Genomic DNA, 15,996 nt, shown 5'->3' with positions numbered 1-15,996 from the left:
TAAGACCCGACTCCGTTTTTGCACCGAGACTTTTTGTTTGTTTACTTTTCAGTTTGTTTCTGTCTGCCTGTCACTAACTTGGCAGTCAGGGAGTGACAGACACAGGTGTGTGGTTACCATAGTGACCATAATAAGCCATTGGCAGCAGCTTTAATGTCACTTCTGATCTTGATTCTCTTTGCCCTTCTTCCACAGTTCATACATCAACATGTGGGCGTATTTTCCTCAGTTTATTTCACAGAAACTGTATGTTAGAACGTTGGCAGCAGCTGCACTGGCACCTTTCAAAACCTCTTTAAAATTTTCTAGTTATTAAGATTTTCTTCTCCTCACAAACATGTTTAAAGCAGCAGCGGAAAGAAATACAACCTCCCTGTTTGTGGGTTTATTGCTTGCGTTGATTTAGTTGACTCCTATCCAAAGCAACTTACAGCTGAGAAGCATTACTGCTGATAAGTGTTTTAAAGGCTTGAAGTAAACAATATGGAAAGAGACGCTCTCACACTCCATTAGTCTCTTGTTTTACATGCTGGTGTTTCACATCATCACATTAAAGCTGTTGAACTTTACTTTGTTTTCTTCCTCTTCTGTCAGACATCTTGACACAAAATCAGCCTGTTAGTTTAAATCTCTTTCAGGCAGTTTACGTTTTGATCATCCATTTGGTGCAGCAAGCTTCTATGAACCACAAATAAGAATCACAACTTCCCTCATGTCACATTAGAAAAAGAGAGAGAGAGAGCTTTGACTTTGCAGTCAGAATGCTGAGATGTGTTTGGCCCTGAAGGTAAATGTGTGACTACCTGTGTCTGGATGATACCACCTGTAGGGAACAGGAAACAACAAACACCAGGAAAGAAAAAAAAAAAGTTTCTCATCTGAATCCTAAAATGTTTGTGAGCGACAAGCTGTCTGTAAAACCAGATGAATCAGCAGTTTAAAAGATTTGTGTTCTCACTTCTCATGACACTTTTTAAGACTTTATCTGAAAACAGCTGGTGGTTCTTGCAGAACCAGAAGCCATTTCTTAAAGACATTAAAGGCCTAGTATTCCTTAAAGGAATGCATATCATCCAGTGCCCCATAGAGGTAAAGCTGCTTTGGTGAAACCTTGTAAATGACACGATTTCATGCAATATTATAAAATGTGTTACTACTAGTTGCTACAAATCAAGCTCTAATCTGTAAAACTGACTGTTACAGCCATTTTTTGTGTTGGTTAATGTTGATTAGCTGTGGCAGCCATCTTAAATGTGGTTGACTCCAAATGGTAATCAGTTGCTGATGTGCATTCAGTGATTCTGCTCTGAGAGTTTCATTAAAATTTGTCTAGTGGTTTATTAAACATTTTGCTAACAGACAGCGAGTGCTGATTCTAGCAGTTTAAAGTTTAAGGCAAACATTTGGTAAAACATGTAGTGCTCTGACATTATGTGCGACAGATGAACACTTATGCAGTAAAAAGCAGAACCGTTTTTGTGAAAACCTGCCCTGAGTTGTTCTCTGGAGTGGCTTGAAACACTTACAACAAATAAAAACTTTTTTGTCAGCATGCACTCTGCAGAAACTGAAAGAAGCAAACGCCTACACAGGGAGTTAAGCAAACACCTACTCAGAGGAGCAACACTAAAAGAAAACATAAATTACCACCTAAAACAACTCATGTCACAACATTCAAAAGCTGAGAAACTGTGGCTGAAATCCTAAATAACTGTCTGATCTAAGAGAGATGCGGTGCATAAATTGGATATAAAGCTTGTGTTTGTACAACTGCAACATTTTTCAGGTGAGATGTGTTTCTTTGTCTTATCTTTGCATCGCAGAGAAGCTGAGAAGAAGCTGAGCAATGTGTTCCAGGTAATAGCAGGAAAGTAATGCAGTGCAGAGCAAGCAGAATGCCACGGGGTAAATGATGAGCACTGCTGATCCCAGTTACTGATCGGAGATCTCAGGTCACTTTACTGCATGAGCAAATCAAAGATACTTTCAGATGCATCACAAGCAAAGTAGCTCCATGCCGGTACTTTACTGACTGCAGTGAATTTAGTCCAAGTTCCAATTAAAAAAGAATTATCTGTAACTCGTGGCCTCAGATTTTGGAAACTGTTTTCTTGTGTGGAATCTGGTCTGTTTCATTTCTTCTATCATACACATGTCCATAATCACTGATATAACTACATTCCCTAAACTTAAAATAGTCTCTTTAACTTTTGTCATTCATCTAAAGTGCATTTTGGGTACTTTTGGAAATGATCTGATTGCAGAAAATCATGTAACATGTTTTTCAGGCTCTCAAATGTATATCAGTTAGAAATCTTATATTTGGGTTTCCTGGCTTGTTCATTATGTGATTTTTTTCATATTACTGCCACAATGAAAGGATGTGGATCTCTGCAAAACTTAGTGAGATCATAAGTTAAAGGGATAGTCTGATCAAGTAATGTTCTGTCAGATAGTTATCAGTAGTTAGTATCATATAATAAGATGTAATATCAGCTGTAACATCAGAGCACAGAGTATGGAGAAAAAAACAGAAGTCTTTATCCAGGCTAGGCTAAGTGCTAGCCAAATTAGGATCTTTTTAATCATTTTCAGGCTTATAAAACAACTTCCTCAAAAACAACATACTTGTGTAAAAAAAAGACAGTATTTATACTTTTGCATGTTTGTTTAGTTTGTCACTGTTTTCTGAAGATTTCATGCTTTCAGCATTTAGGAGGACGGCACACAGCTCTGTTTCTGTTGGTCCGCTGGTTGTGTTGTATTGGCTAACAAATGTGCATTTCATGATAATTGACTCTACACTCATTATTTCACAACGTATAACTGACTATGTGTGTTAATTCATTCCTCGCTCCTTATAAAAACAAACGACTTCGGGATAATGAGGTGGAAGGAGTCATAAGCCTAAAGCAATGGCTGATAAAGTTGTTATGAAGGTACATATCTGCAGCACACAGCAGAGCACTGTGTCATCATTACCAAAATATGTTTACCACATTTGTATCACACAGTTGATTAAAATGGGTTTGAACTGCGCGGGTGGATTTAAGTAGCCATTGTTAACTTAATGTTTATTAATAAACCAACTGCTGCAGTCATGTATACCAGTCCAGCCTGTTAATAAAAGCCATAAAGCATAAAGAAAGCCCAACTTCTGCTTGATGAAAATGAAAAGCTTCATTTTTGTGATAGTAAAAAGAAAGTAACAATACCCAGACCCATTTTTTTGTTTTCTAGAAATGTTTATCACCAAAATTTCTCATGAAACAGTGGTCAAGTTGGATGAAACTTTCAGAAAGTAATCATTGAACATAAATTACTGACTGACTAACTTTTAGAGTCAATCCAATTCTAGATGGACTCCACAGCTATTAGCGTACACAAAAATGGCTAACAATTGGATGTAGTAGTAGCTGAGAGTCATTCACAACACATATTCTGTGCGTGATAATGCATAAGATTGCACATAGTATTATTTTTACATATAACTCTGTCACATTTCATCATAAGATGATCTACGTCCAAAACTCGAGCATAAAAGACAGAGGGTGACATGCAGTCTTTCCAAGAATCCATGGCTTTTATTTTAATGAGAAAAGGAGGTGCAGCAGCTGTTGAGGAAGCCTGATTAGTATCTCAAATTCATCTCAGGGCTTTGAGACAAACACCGTGTTTCTGATCTGCCTTTTCTGTACAGAAAGTAGCAGAAACGGGAGCAGCTGAGTATGAAAACAAGGTGAACAGCAGAGCAGGAATGCATCACACGAGCGTCTCTTGAGAGCAAACACTTGTCGCTGTCCAAGGTGCTGCAATTACTTTGAGAGCCTCAGCTTGAGATGGGAGAAGTGTTCCTCTTCCTGCAGCTGAAATGCTCTGAGTGCAGAACATACTTCACAAACCTCTTGTTTATAGGCTGGAAAAGTAGGCAAGACCTTGAAATGTGCAACATTATTTATCTGCTTTTTCCGTGCAGGGTAGTGGGAAACATCTGCAGGAGATGTGGGCAAAAAGTAGGGTACATCCTGGACAGGTCACCAGCCCATCATTATACTATATCAGATGTATTTGAGATATTTTAAAGCAGCAGAATTTAAAGGTCACTTTTACAGGAAAAAAAGGATTATTCTGATTGCTCACATAATGCCTTCTTGATATATTCATTCCTTCTGGGCTTTTAGACAGTTGGGCTTGCTGTGATCACACCCATAAAGTTATTTGCTCTAATTATTCAACTCTTTGTGACATGATTTAAAAAAAATTACCATCTGCAATGAAAGTTATGGTTGTGGTTTCTAAAGTTAATAAATCCATCAAAGAGCCTTTTAAAGGATGGGCCGTTTATGCAGATATTTGCACAGATCATTATACATTCATGAGATTTAAATTTCTGCAATTTTACACATTCAACATTTTGTCACTTGGTCTGTGTAGTGGCACACATTTTTCAGTGACAGAAAATAGGTCCAACAAGAGTGACGTCCCTGGAAGAGCTGTTTGGGAAGGAGAAGTGTGACAAATTTAATGTTCTGGTGTATTGGTAGATATTTATGTTGGGATTTGAGAAGTAAGGTGTGCAGATAGGTTTTAAAACAACCTAAAAAAAAATAAAAAATTTAAAACTGGGTCTTTTTCATCCATTCTTTTTAAAATGTGGAACTGATGAAACAAAGTTGATTGAGTTTGCTATGAAATGCTGCTCTTCAAGGTTTCAGTCTGAAATTTGCTGTCATCGAAGGCCAGTCCTTGTCTGTCCCAATCCAACATTAGGCAACTTATAACCAGATTATAAACACATCGCAGACTGGAGATGAATTAAAATTAGAGTCATAAATGTTTCCGGTGTTAATGATAAATCTGTAAACTTACCAGTCTAGCAGATGTTTTGTAAAAGTCACATTATGTATTCTTTTTTTCATGTTTAGCAGCAGATTTACTCTAATATTTCCATCTTCTTGAATCTACACTTGTCTGATTCCACCATATCTGATTACTTACACGTCTACACCATTTGATAAAGTTCAGGATAACCGTTTTGTTTTATTTTGAAGTTTACAGAGACTACTTTTAAATAGAAGGTAATTGTAACAGTGATTGGGTTAATAATCTGTTTTTTGACTAATAATTTGAAGTTCAGCACGAGAGCAGCAGATTTTATTAAAATCACAGCTGGCTTGACAAGTGGTTTTATTTATATTGTGTTTTTTCTGTTTAAATAAAACCATAATTTACAAGCTAAACATCATGGTTGAATAAAAAAAAAGACCTGAAATTAGCCAGGTTATAACAAAAAAAATATAAAAAACTGCAACAGTCTCCCCCTGCTGGTGATTGACTATAACAACACGTCTTTATTGGCTTGATTTTTCGGACCATTTGCATTTTATGTACCACACGTGCAGCTGGATAAACATAAATAATTTATGATCCCAGTTTTCAAAAGCTGTGATTGACCTCCCAGATAATGAAGGGAGAACATCTGGATCACCTAAACACTCCCAAGCTAATCGATGAGATAATTCATGTTGTGAACCGGTCTTAACAAGTTGATGCATTATTCATCGTGAGGCATGTTTACTGCTGCTTCCATTTAATTTTCATTGCCTGTGATGCGTTTAAAGACCAGTCTGAGAACCTTATTAAGAGGCATTTTGGAAAGGCGAGACTCAAGACAAGTTTTGAGGTTTTATTCTTTTTATGTAGAATTCATGAGGTTTTGGTAAAAAAAAAAAAAAAAAAAAAAAAAAAAAAAAAGAAATGAATAAATAATTTATAGCTGTGATATTAAAAATATTCCATTTTCGTACATCATGGAAAATGTTAAGTGCATCACCACTAATCTTTGCATCCTTTCTGCCACCACTGAAGAAGTCCTTCCTATCAGACAGCCTTTCAAGCTTTAAATTAATCCACCGTCTGAAATGCCCCTTCAGATGACTTAGAGGAAGAGCTGGTGAAGTGTGGCATTCAGACACTTAAAAATCATTATTCAGCCGACGAGAACCTTTAATTAGTTTAATGCAATATACAGCATTTATTAACTGGACAAGAGCATCCTTATCTCGAGCATCACAGGCAGACCAGACCAGACTCAGACTGTATGCTAATGGAGCTCCGAGGGTTACATGCAGTCACAGGTTGTTTAGGAGATCATAAAAATCCTCTGCCTTTGGGACCAGGATGGGTAATGATCTCATTTTTTAGGTCTTTTCTTGTTCCCTAATGTTACCAATTAAAATGTAATAGTTTATCAATAATTCTTCTAATATTAAACAAGGTCAGCTAAAGGGTAGAAACTTCTTTCTGTTGCAGTTTAGCAACTTTCTAAGCAGCCTTTTAATTGTTGAGGTGGAATGTTATTAGATCCTGTCTGATACTGACATACATCACGGTGGAAACTGGTGCTTTCCCTGATGTGTCCTCATTGTGTCCATTTTCTCTATGTGGGCGACTGATTAGTCTTCATTGCTTCAAAAGGTTCTTTACTCTTTAAACAACCCCAAAGACCCGACGATTACGCTGTGAAATCTGACATATTGTTTCGACTCAAAACATGAGTGAAAGACTGCCTTTCAAAACAAGTTGTTGTACTTACATTATTATTCATTAAAAAAAATAAATGTTGTGTAATCCTCTGTGTTAGTTTGGCTGATTTAGATTTCATATTAGAGCTAATTCTTTTAAGAAGTTGTTCGAACTTGCAAATCTGCTTCAGCCTAAATAAAACAGTGATTTGTGTAAACCTTTAGCTCTGATTGGATTATTTGAATGATTTAACTGCTCAGAGTAATCTATGTTAGTTTAATTAAAAGTGTCTGGTCATTTGAATAAGCTTTATTGCTTTAATAAACGAATGAAAACATTACCATGAAACTAAGTTCAGTTTCAATTCAGTTTATTTTCTATAACACCAGGTGACAGTAAAAGTCCTCTCAGAGCACAGTAAATGTTCTTCTGTAACGATACTTTTGAAAATTTGTTGTGGTTCTATATTAAATTAATCTTCCAGTCACTAAAATCAGTAAATGCTGTGTAAAGATGTTATGTGCAAAATGATGACCAGCTTCAGGATGCATATTTATTATAGTACAGTATTGAAGATGATTCCCAACTACTACCACACCAAAACTTTAGTTCAATTTCTGTAAAACTGACTGCGTTAAGCTATGTAGTTTTTGTGTTTGTTGAAGTTGACTAGCTGTGGCGGCCATCTTCAATTGGGTTGGTTTCAAAAGTTAATTAGTTGTAGGCAGGGGTGGAAATTAGCACCCGCCACCAAATGCGGGTGAATATTTGAAGTGGCGGGTGAATTATATCAACACACACGCCACTGTGGCAGGTTGGCAATTTAACAGAAAAGGTGTTATTTGTCCTCTTGACATATAGGGGGCAGCAATGTGCTCGAGTTGCTGCTGTTACGTCGAGCCGCGTTCCCCCATCAGATACGGTTCCCCCTGCATCTCCGTAAATAATGACTTATCTATTAACAGAATTGTTTAGAGGGGCAAATATTTCTCATTAAAAAAACAAAAAACATCATTCTTTTAAAAAAAAAATGTGCTAATAATATCATAATACAGAGGAATAAACACAGTTAAGGANCTTGTTGGTAAATTATTTTTGTCCCATGTTTTAGAGGGGGAACCTATTATTTCAGACGGCTGAAATATTTGGTTCCCCCCTGGTAACTTTTGCAAAAAAAGAACAAATATCTCCAAATTCACAGGACTTCTTGTCCATGATGAGAGGAATAAACACAGTTAAGGACTTTTTGGTAAATTATTTTTGTCCCATGTTTTAGAGGGGGAACCTATTATTTCAGACGGCTGAAATGTTTGGTTCCCCCTGGTAACTTTTGCAAAAAAAGAACAAATGTCTCCAAATCATGTTTACAAACCGAAATCTACAGCGGTTCGTGTTAATGTTAAATATCATCAGATACTGAAGTGGAAGCTTAGGAGTTATGCTTAGCATAGCATTGGAACAATTTATATCCACGACAAAAACCTTTCTAAAACCACAAAAATCTCTTCCTTCATCAGAATATCCTAAGATATTAAGATGTTTTAACTGGTAATTCTATTCAAAAAAACATCAAATAATTTGTCAAACTGACCGTGCTGAAGCAACAAGAATGAAAAACCCCATTTTACAGAGCAGAGTTTGTCCCGTTCTGAAAACACTGAATAAAATATCCTCTGTACTTTTTTTGAATAATCCCTATTTTAAAAGAAAATATGTACTGGAATATTTATTCTAAAAGAAACAAGAAAATGTTGTACTTATTAAAAATAAAAAGCCTTGGAATCAACTCTAAAGAGTATTTTGACCCATTCCAGATGTAGGAAGTTGCAACAACACAATTGCTTTATCATAAAACAAGGACATGTATTTGGTTAAACTGATGTATTTTCCCCAAACATTTTTGTTTGTTTGTTTATTTAAGATTTTATTTTATTTTTTTATCTGAGTGAATTATTGACAAGTTCTCCTTTTGCCACTGAAACAGCTTTTTTCTTCTTCAGAGCACAGATGTAGAGCATCTGAAGGTGACCTGAACATTAGCATTATATTCTTCTGGACCTGCAGATTGTAGGGCGGCCCACAAAACCTTCAAACAGGTCCCTCATGTGAATGAGGCCTTGTCTTTCAGTGTGTTCACCTGGATAAATGAAGGTGAAATTAAAAGAATTTAATAAAATAAATGTGACTGGTCAGCAAAAATGCTAAAGTCAAAGTAACATCTATAATAGGAATGCCAGGTTAGGTCAAAGTTTGCTTTACTTGTTCTTCAGCAGACATTTAAAGTTCAGCAGGGTGAGATTCTGTTTCTCATGGTGAGAATTTTAGGCCTCCTTTTATTCTTAGATCCTTTTTCCACATTGCTCTCTCTTTAAAATGTGTAAAAGCTCAGTGAGTGCACTGCAGTTTCATGAAAAGCCTCATAATTCCTGGGTTTTCTGGGCTCCTGAATGGTTAAAAGCAAATATCTACACTTTAAAACTGTAATCTGGCTGCTTTTCCATGACATGAAACTCTTACAAGTGCCTAAAAATGTCAAATTACTGTATTTTACAAAGATAGAAAACATCTCGTCTACATTTTCCTTTGGAAATTATTCCATGTTCATATTTTGTTTTAAACAAGGCTGTGATAAACGTGACGCATCAAAACTGTAACATATAATGGGGCTGTGTGTGTGTGTGTGTGTGTGTGTGTGTGTGTGTGTGTGTGTGTGTGTGTGTGTGTGTGTGTTGGGGGGGGGTTGGCATTGAATCAGGGAATATTGCCCAACACATCCAAGTTCGGCCTCATCAGAGCCAATTCACACACAGAAGACAAAGGTTAGACATTAATGTTGGAGTGGATGTTGTTTATTAAAGCCTTTCCAGAAGCAGCCCAAGCTTTTTGTTTATTGTCTGTTTTAGTTACTGTTCTGCTACTGTTAGCTTTCAGCTAGCCTTTTGATACTTTTAACTAGGTTTTTACTACATTTAGCTTACCTTTTGGTACTTTTAGCTTTTAGCTACCCTTTTACTAATTTAGCTTTTAGCTAGGCTTTTACCACTTTTTGTAGGGATTTGGGGTTTCTTTGTTTTGTTTTTGTTTTATTTTTATTCTGTTATCTGGTTGTGTGTTTGTTTCTTTGTTTTGGTCTTGTTTCATTTTTATTTAGTTATTCTGGTTTTGTTTATCTTCTTGGTTTGCTCTGTTTGGGTTCAGTTTTTGTCTCTTGTGTTGGTGTTGTCATTTACTCCTCCCCAGTCACTCTCTCTCTCTCTCTCTCTCTCTCTCTCTCTCTCTCTCTCTCTCTCGGTTTCCCTGCCACGCCCATCTCCACCTGCCTGTGATTGTTCCCACACACCTGTGTCCACTTACCTCGTTATCCTCTGGGCTTTAAAACCCAGTCATTTTCTTCCATACACCGCTGGTCCATTGTTGTTGTTGGTTTCGGTGTCCTGCCTGGTCCCGGACCTGGACCTGTTTACGTTTGTTCCTGTCCTCGTCATGGGTTATTTTATGTTTTGTTATTCTTAGTCTTGGCTGCCACATCAGCGTTTGTTTTTTGTTCTTGTTTATTTACTTAACTTTATTAAATTAGTTTATTTTTACAATGAGTCTGCGCTCTGGGTTCGTCTCCGTCATCCCCACACCTCACACTTTTAAATAGTTTATTGTTACTTTCACTTTTTAGCAAGCCTTTTGCTATTTTCAGTATTTGGCTAGCCTTTTATTATATTTAGCTTTTACCTAGCTTTTTGCTATTTTTAGCGCATAGCCATTTTGGTTTCTTGAGCAACTTTCATCAAAAGTATTCAGCTCTCAGTGTTCACGCTGCATTTTCACCAAAAAAAGAGTAACTTCTCTGATTTATTTTTACATTCTGACACTTTTTCCTGGACCTCCAAAGTCAGTTTTGCCTCATGTTTTTACAACAACACCCACCTCAAAGCTTCTGGTATGAACGCCTTTTAAATGTAGAAATATTCCCTCCTCATAATTTAAAGCTTTGTGTGTGCCGTCTTCATGTCTTGGCTTACTTTGAAAAGCTTTCAGTTCCTTTGAAGAAAAGCAGGCCTTGATCCATTCCTGCCACATAATTAAACATTTCAAAGTAATCTTTCTTTTCTCTACATAGAAGCAGGAACTTTCCTTCTGGGAAATATAGACATGAAAAGTTTTCATTGGTAATCAACTTCTTCTCCTCTGTGGTCTGTAAGACTGCAGATGCTGTTAGTCAGGTTAACTACATAATTTGTCTGCATTTCTGAAGGGAGTAAGAGAACTATGCATTTTCAGAAATTTTTATGTGCAAACAGGGAGAAAATTAATGTTTCTATTTGCCCTGAGACCTATATGGTGGCCATCTTCACACAATGGCTGCCTGTAAACAAAGTATTTACCAATACCATGGCTACTCAGTAACCAAGAGCTGCGATTTTGGCAGCTAATTCACCATTTTCAGGGTCAAGAAATTATGTGACATGTTCCATTTGATCACAAAAATTTTAAACTGACATTTTCTTTTTATGGAGTGTTGCATGTAAGCTTGGTACAACATAAATTTCTTGTTTTGTGAGAACCCCTGGCAGAATTTTAAACGTTTGCTATAACTGCTGGAGACTAGTTGGTGAACAGCTTAGCTTAGTTTTTTGTAAAATCTGGAGAGCTACATCTGCGTTCTGACACCGGCACTCCTCTCCTGTGACAGAAAACATCTGGCCCCGAATGTCCACGTCTGATCACATAGATGATAAATAATAATTACTGACAAACAGGTTAGAAACTGCTGATCTTCATTTAAACTTCATTGGATTAAATCATAAATGTGGGGCAGCTGCCAATGTGTGAGCGAAGTGGGCTGAGGTGAGTTCGATGTGACGGAGTGGAACAACACGGCATAGAAATTTGGAAGCAATGTGCACAAAAATGAGCCGTGAGTTGCAGAAAGTGGCTCACTGGTCGCAGACGCTCAGGAAATCAGTCAGGCTGAATTTGCCTGTTTTCTTGTAACTTAGAGTCTCCAACTAGTCTTCAGCAGTTGCAGCACAGTGAGATGCTGGTTTAAAGGAATAGTCTGGTCATTTTTGAGGTGATGTTCTGTCAAACAGTTATCAGTAGTTAGTACCTTATCAGCCAGGACATCAGTCACAGAGCATGAAGTGTGGAGAAAAAGATGGAAGTCTTAATGACCAAATAAGAGCCAGTTAAAGAAACACACCAGAAAAGTAGAACAACTGAACTCTATGTATTAATTAGCAACACAATAGCGATTAAATATCACATTCACTTAATATCTTTTATCTCATTTAATCTTTTTAAACACACAACAGAGACTTTAAAACTCATTATGCATGAATTAATTACTCCTGTTGCCTCTGTCAAACTTTGCATTAAATATTCCAGTTGAGTTCGTGATGTTTCAACCATTAATCTGGTTTAACATTCTGTTTTAAATGTAAACGCCTCCTGAGTTTGATGTAACATATTGATGAGACATCTGTTTTTGAGTCACTTGATGTAATTCAACAAAAGGGAAATTTAGTCAACATTTCCAGCACTTTCCCGGCGGTTTTTAATCAAAACACACATATTTCCGATTGAATTATAACTTTCAGGGGAAAACAAACAAACAACAGGAAAACCACACTTTGTTATTATGTCCTGCTGTGCGGCAGCAGGCAGAATTTTGAGACGAGAAGCATCTCTGATATTTCATCCCATAAACACGAGGTACGTGCCTCTGCTGCATATAAATAGCAACATTTCATGCCAACCATCATTACACACCAGCATCATTAAACACTGCCTCAGTCAATCAGACCTCCACAGAGTGCCTCTGGGAAACATTTGGGATGCCAGAGTGGGTATCCACTCGAACCTGCAGCTGTCTGAGATCTGATGGCGAATAGTTCTTTGAACATGAGAAGTGAAGTCAGTTTTAAACATGTATGAAGACAGCTGGATGCTGCTGTGTTTTGCTCTCTTCAGAACAATGTGCCTCATCAGACGTCGCAGGAACAGTTTAACCTTAAAGATCGTGACATATTTATCGCCCGGCGCCAAATGTGAAGGCAGAGCTGTAATGTTTTTGCCTGTGTCTATACTGTTAGCAAAATATCTCATGAACCATTGAACTGATTTAAATAAAGCTTTCAGGATGTAATTGTTGGGTTTACATCTACAACTGATTGACTTTAGGAGTCAGCTCAATTCAACATGGCTGCCACAGCCGAATGAACTTAAAAAAGAAAACAGAAATTGGTAAAACACAAGTATTTTACAGGTATTGAGAGTAGCTGAGACTCATCTCCAACACATAATCTAACTGATTACACAAGATCTGTGTTATGTTGTCAAATTAGTTTTAAAGTTACAAAATCTAAAAACTGTATTTTTGGGGGATGACACGTCTCCAGCTTGGCTTATCAAGAGTAACCAACATAAAAAATAAAAATAGTTCACATATTTGCAACTCCCCTCTGCATGTTTATATTACATACATAGATACTGTTTGAATCCATTTGACCCGACAGTCAAACTGGAGGTTAAAGGAGTCAGAAGTGCCAAATAATATTTGTTTCTTTGCAACTGTGAGATGCATTTAACCCCAATCACTCTCTCTCTTTTCTTTTGACCTCATTTGTAAAGTGCAGAAATGCAGGTGTTATTATGACTTTTATTGGGAACATTTTCTGTTCTCATGGGGAAACTCCACCCACACTGAGTGGAGAAACAAAACATTTAAAAACTCTCTGTGAGGAAGCCCAACCAATATCACACTCTGAAGTTACATATGATATCCTTTCTGTCAGAGCTTTACGATGTGACTGAAGAGGAAGACCATGTTGAGGTCTATTCTGAGTCTAATGAGTCGGAATATGAACCAAATCAGGAACTGGGTTTTACATTACTCAGAGCAAGAAGTTCCCTTTAAAAAATGATGAAATACAGTGGTCTTCACCCCTAAATAAACATCAAGCAAAACTGTCAGCAGAAAACGTAATAAAGAAAGTGCCAAAACCCACTAGGATGACTTGACTGCTGTGACAGGCATCAAGTCAGCTTTTGGGCTGATCATGCCAGAATCAATACAGAAAATCATACTCGAAACGTCTCAGAGGGAAGGAGGGCCTGCTTAGGGGGAAAACCAAAGACGTTGGATAAAATACATTTACATTTCCATCCTGGCTGGGGTTTATAAATCAAAGGATGAATCAACAGTCAGTCTGTGGTGTGCAGAGACAGGCAGGGTTACGTTTTGTGCCACAACGTCTGTGGAGACTTTTCATACTTTCTTCAGAGTAATGTTTGACTTGATAATTGAAAGACAAAAGAGCTGACAGGTTGACAAATTTGACCCCAAACAAAAGAGGTGTCTCATGTCACTCCATAAAGAAAAGAAAAAATCAAAATGTAAAACTGTAAATATTCAATGAAATGGTTATTAATGGAGTTAATCGTGAGAAATAAACAATGTTTGGGATTTTTGTTTTTTTTTCTGACACTTTTGGATAATTAAATATGGCTCAAGGTCAAACTGACCCTGAATACTGTCTTTTTTTAAAAATCTGGGTGACTTTCAGACCTCAGCTCCCAAACCCAGAGTAAATCGTTTCCAGGTTCATGCAGACGGTAAAATGCAGGGAACTTGTGGTGTTTTAGAGCCACTTTATTTCAATCCTCAGAAATATCTCACCTTCAGCCCTGCAGCTTGATGTGCCTCCGCTGTGAGAGATTATGTGATTGCGTTTCACTCTCCAGTGAATTGGACGTTTTGCTTCAGTATCGCTCGAGCTGTGGCAGATGGGAAGTGAAGTCATCAGCATGCAACACCTATAACGCCTCAGCTCGGTTGATCTGTTCTGAGAGGAGATGTTGCTTTAATAGGACATAATGGAAACAGATGTTGTGTTCCACGAGACACGGCACCTCCAGCACAGCGTGGTGGCAGACAGACTTTCTTCACAGCAGAAACAATCTTTCAGGAACACAGACATAAATACCAAGCCCTCTAACTCATTAAGATTAAAGTCCTGGCGTTCCTTAAAGGGGTGCATGTTTCATGCCGCCTTCCAGGGCAGAGATCTTAACTAAGATTATTTTATGTTGAGAAGTCGTACTACTTTTGGTCAAACCTTGAAAGTAACATTATTCGTGATCTCATGAGATATGAGATGTCACACACATAGTGTTGGGAATGACTCTCAGCCACTACAGCATCACATTTTAGCTCAATAACTGTAAAATTGACCGAGCTATAGCTTTTTTGTGTTTGCTAAAGTTGCTTAGCTGTGGTGTTTGTCTTAAATCAAGTCGATTAAAATCTGCTCAGTGGTTCATGAGAAACAGACGTGGGCAAAAACATTATTGCTCCTCCTTCACCTTTGCCATTTTCATAACAAAATGCAAACAAAAAAATGACTTTTTTAGCAGCTACAAACACATACTAATGCAGACTTCACAGGGTTTTTTTTTTCTCTGAACATGCAAGATTACAAAAAAAAAGGATAAATTGCCTTTCTTGATAGACCTGACATTGCAGCAGACAAAATTACCTCTGAAAGGCCACAGGAGAGGCAAAACAATTTCCTGACAAGTGCAAAAACAAAAAGCAAGGGCTGAGAGGCAGAGACTATTATTATTCAGAGCATGTTCGTTGTCTAGGAAACTCTAATTGGAAGTCATTTTGCACTCAGTCCTAATAAAGCTTATGGAAAAAAGTATCATATCATTGTCTGGTAAATTTCTCTTCTTATTAGCTTAAATTTCTGGAAGCGGCAGATGTCTTTTGTTACCTATTCACAGGCTGTTCTGTCTGCAAATGTGCCTTGCCGAAAATGCTCATAAAGCTGCAGGAAGGATTCAGGATTGGAGGAGAGATATTCACAACCGGGTGACAACAGCACAATCAAAGTGATGACATCCCAGCTCAGTCACAAACCACAAAAAAAGGCATAAACGGCAAGATGGAATCCATTATTCCCTCCTCTCCTCTCCAAATGAGGCACTCAGAGCTCCCCTCGATGCCTTGTGAAGACGTCTCACAATCAATGGGCTTTAATCACATCCATTTCTCCTCCTTTTTTCCCCCACTTCCATAAAAAAGGACAAACTGTCCGAGCTCGATCAGTGCTAATAACACTGTAATGGGTGAAGACGTTCTTATGGGTGGGTGGGACACGGTGCCAGAAGAAAAGGGTCATAAGTTCACCACAATTATCTGTACTGTTCTCATTAGAACAAGATAAAGAGCAGCAGAGCGCTCATTTGTTGCTCTGTCACCTAATTCACATGTTTTCACAAACCAAAGCTAGACTTGTGTCAAAGAAGCTTCTGCTGCTCTGATTGGTCACTTCCAGTAGCCCGAATAAGCTCCTTCCGACATTTTCCACAAACTATATGAACCATTTTGAAACTTGGAGAAAGAAACGTTTAATTGGATAATTGCATAATTATTATACAACTCATCCACAACTGAGTCTGAGGAAATTC

The sequence above is a fragment of the Kryptolebias marmoratus genome, linkage group LG1 (genome assembly GCF_001649575.2).
Source record: "Kryptolebias marmoratus isolate JLee-2015 linkage group LG1, ASM164957v2, whole genome shotgun sequence".
NCBI classification, from domain to species: domain Eukaryota; kingdom Metazoa; phylum Chordata; class Actinopteri; order Cyprinodontiformes; family Rivulidae; genus Kryptolebias; species Kryptolebias marmoratus.
This window is presented reverse-complemented; position numbering follows the sequence as displayed.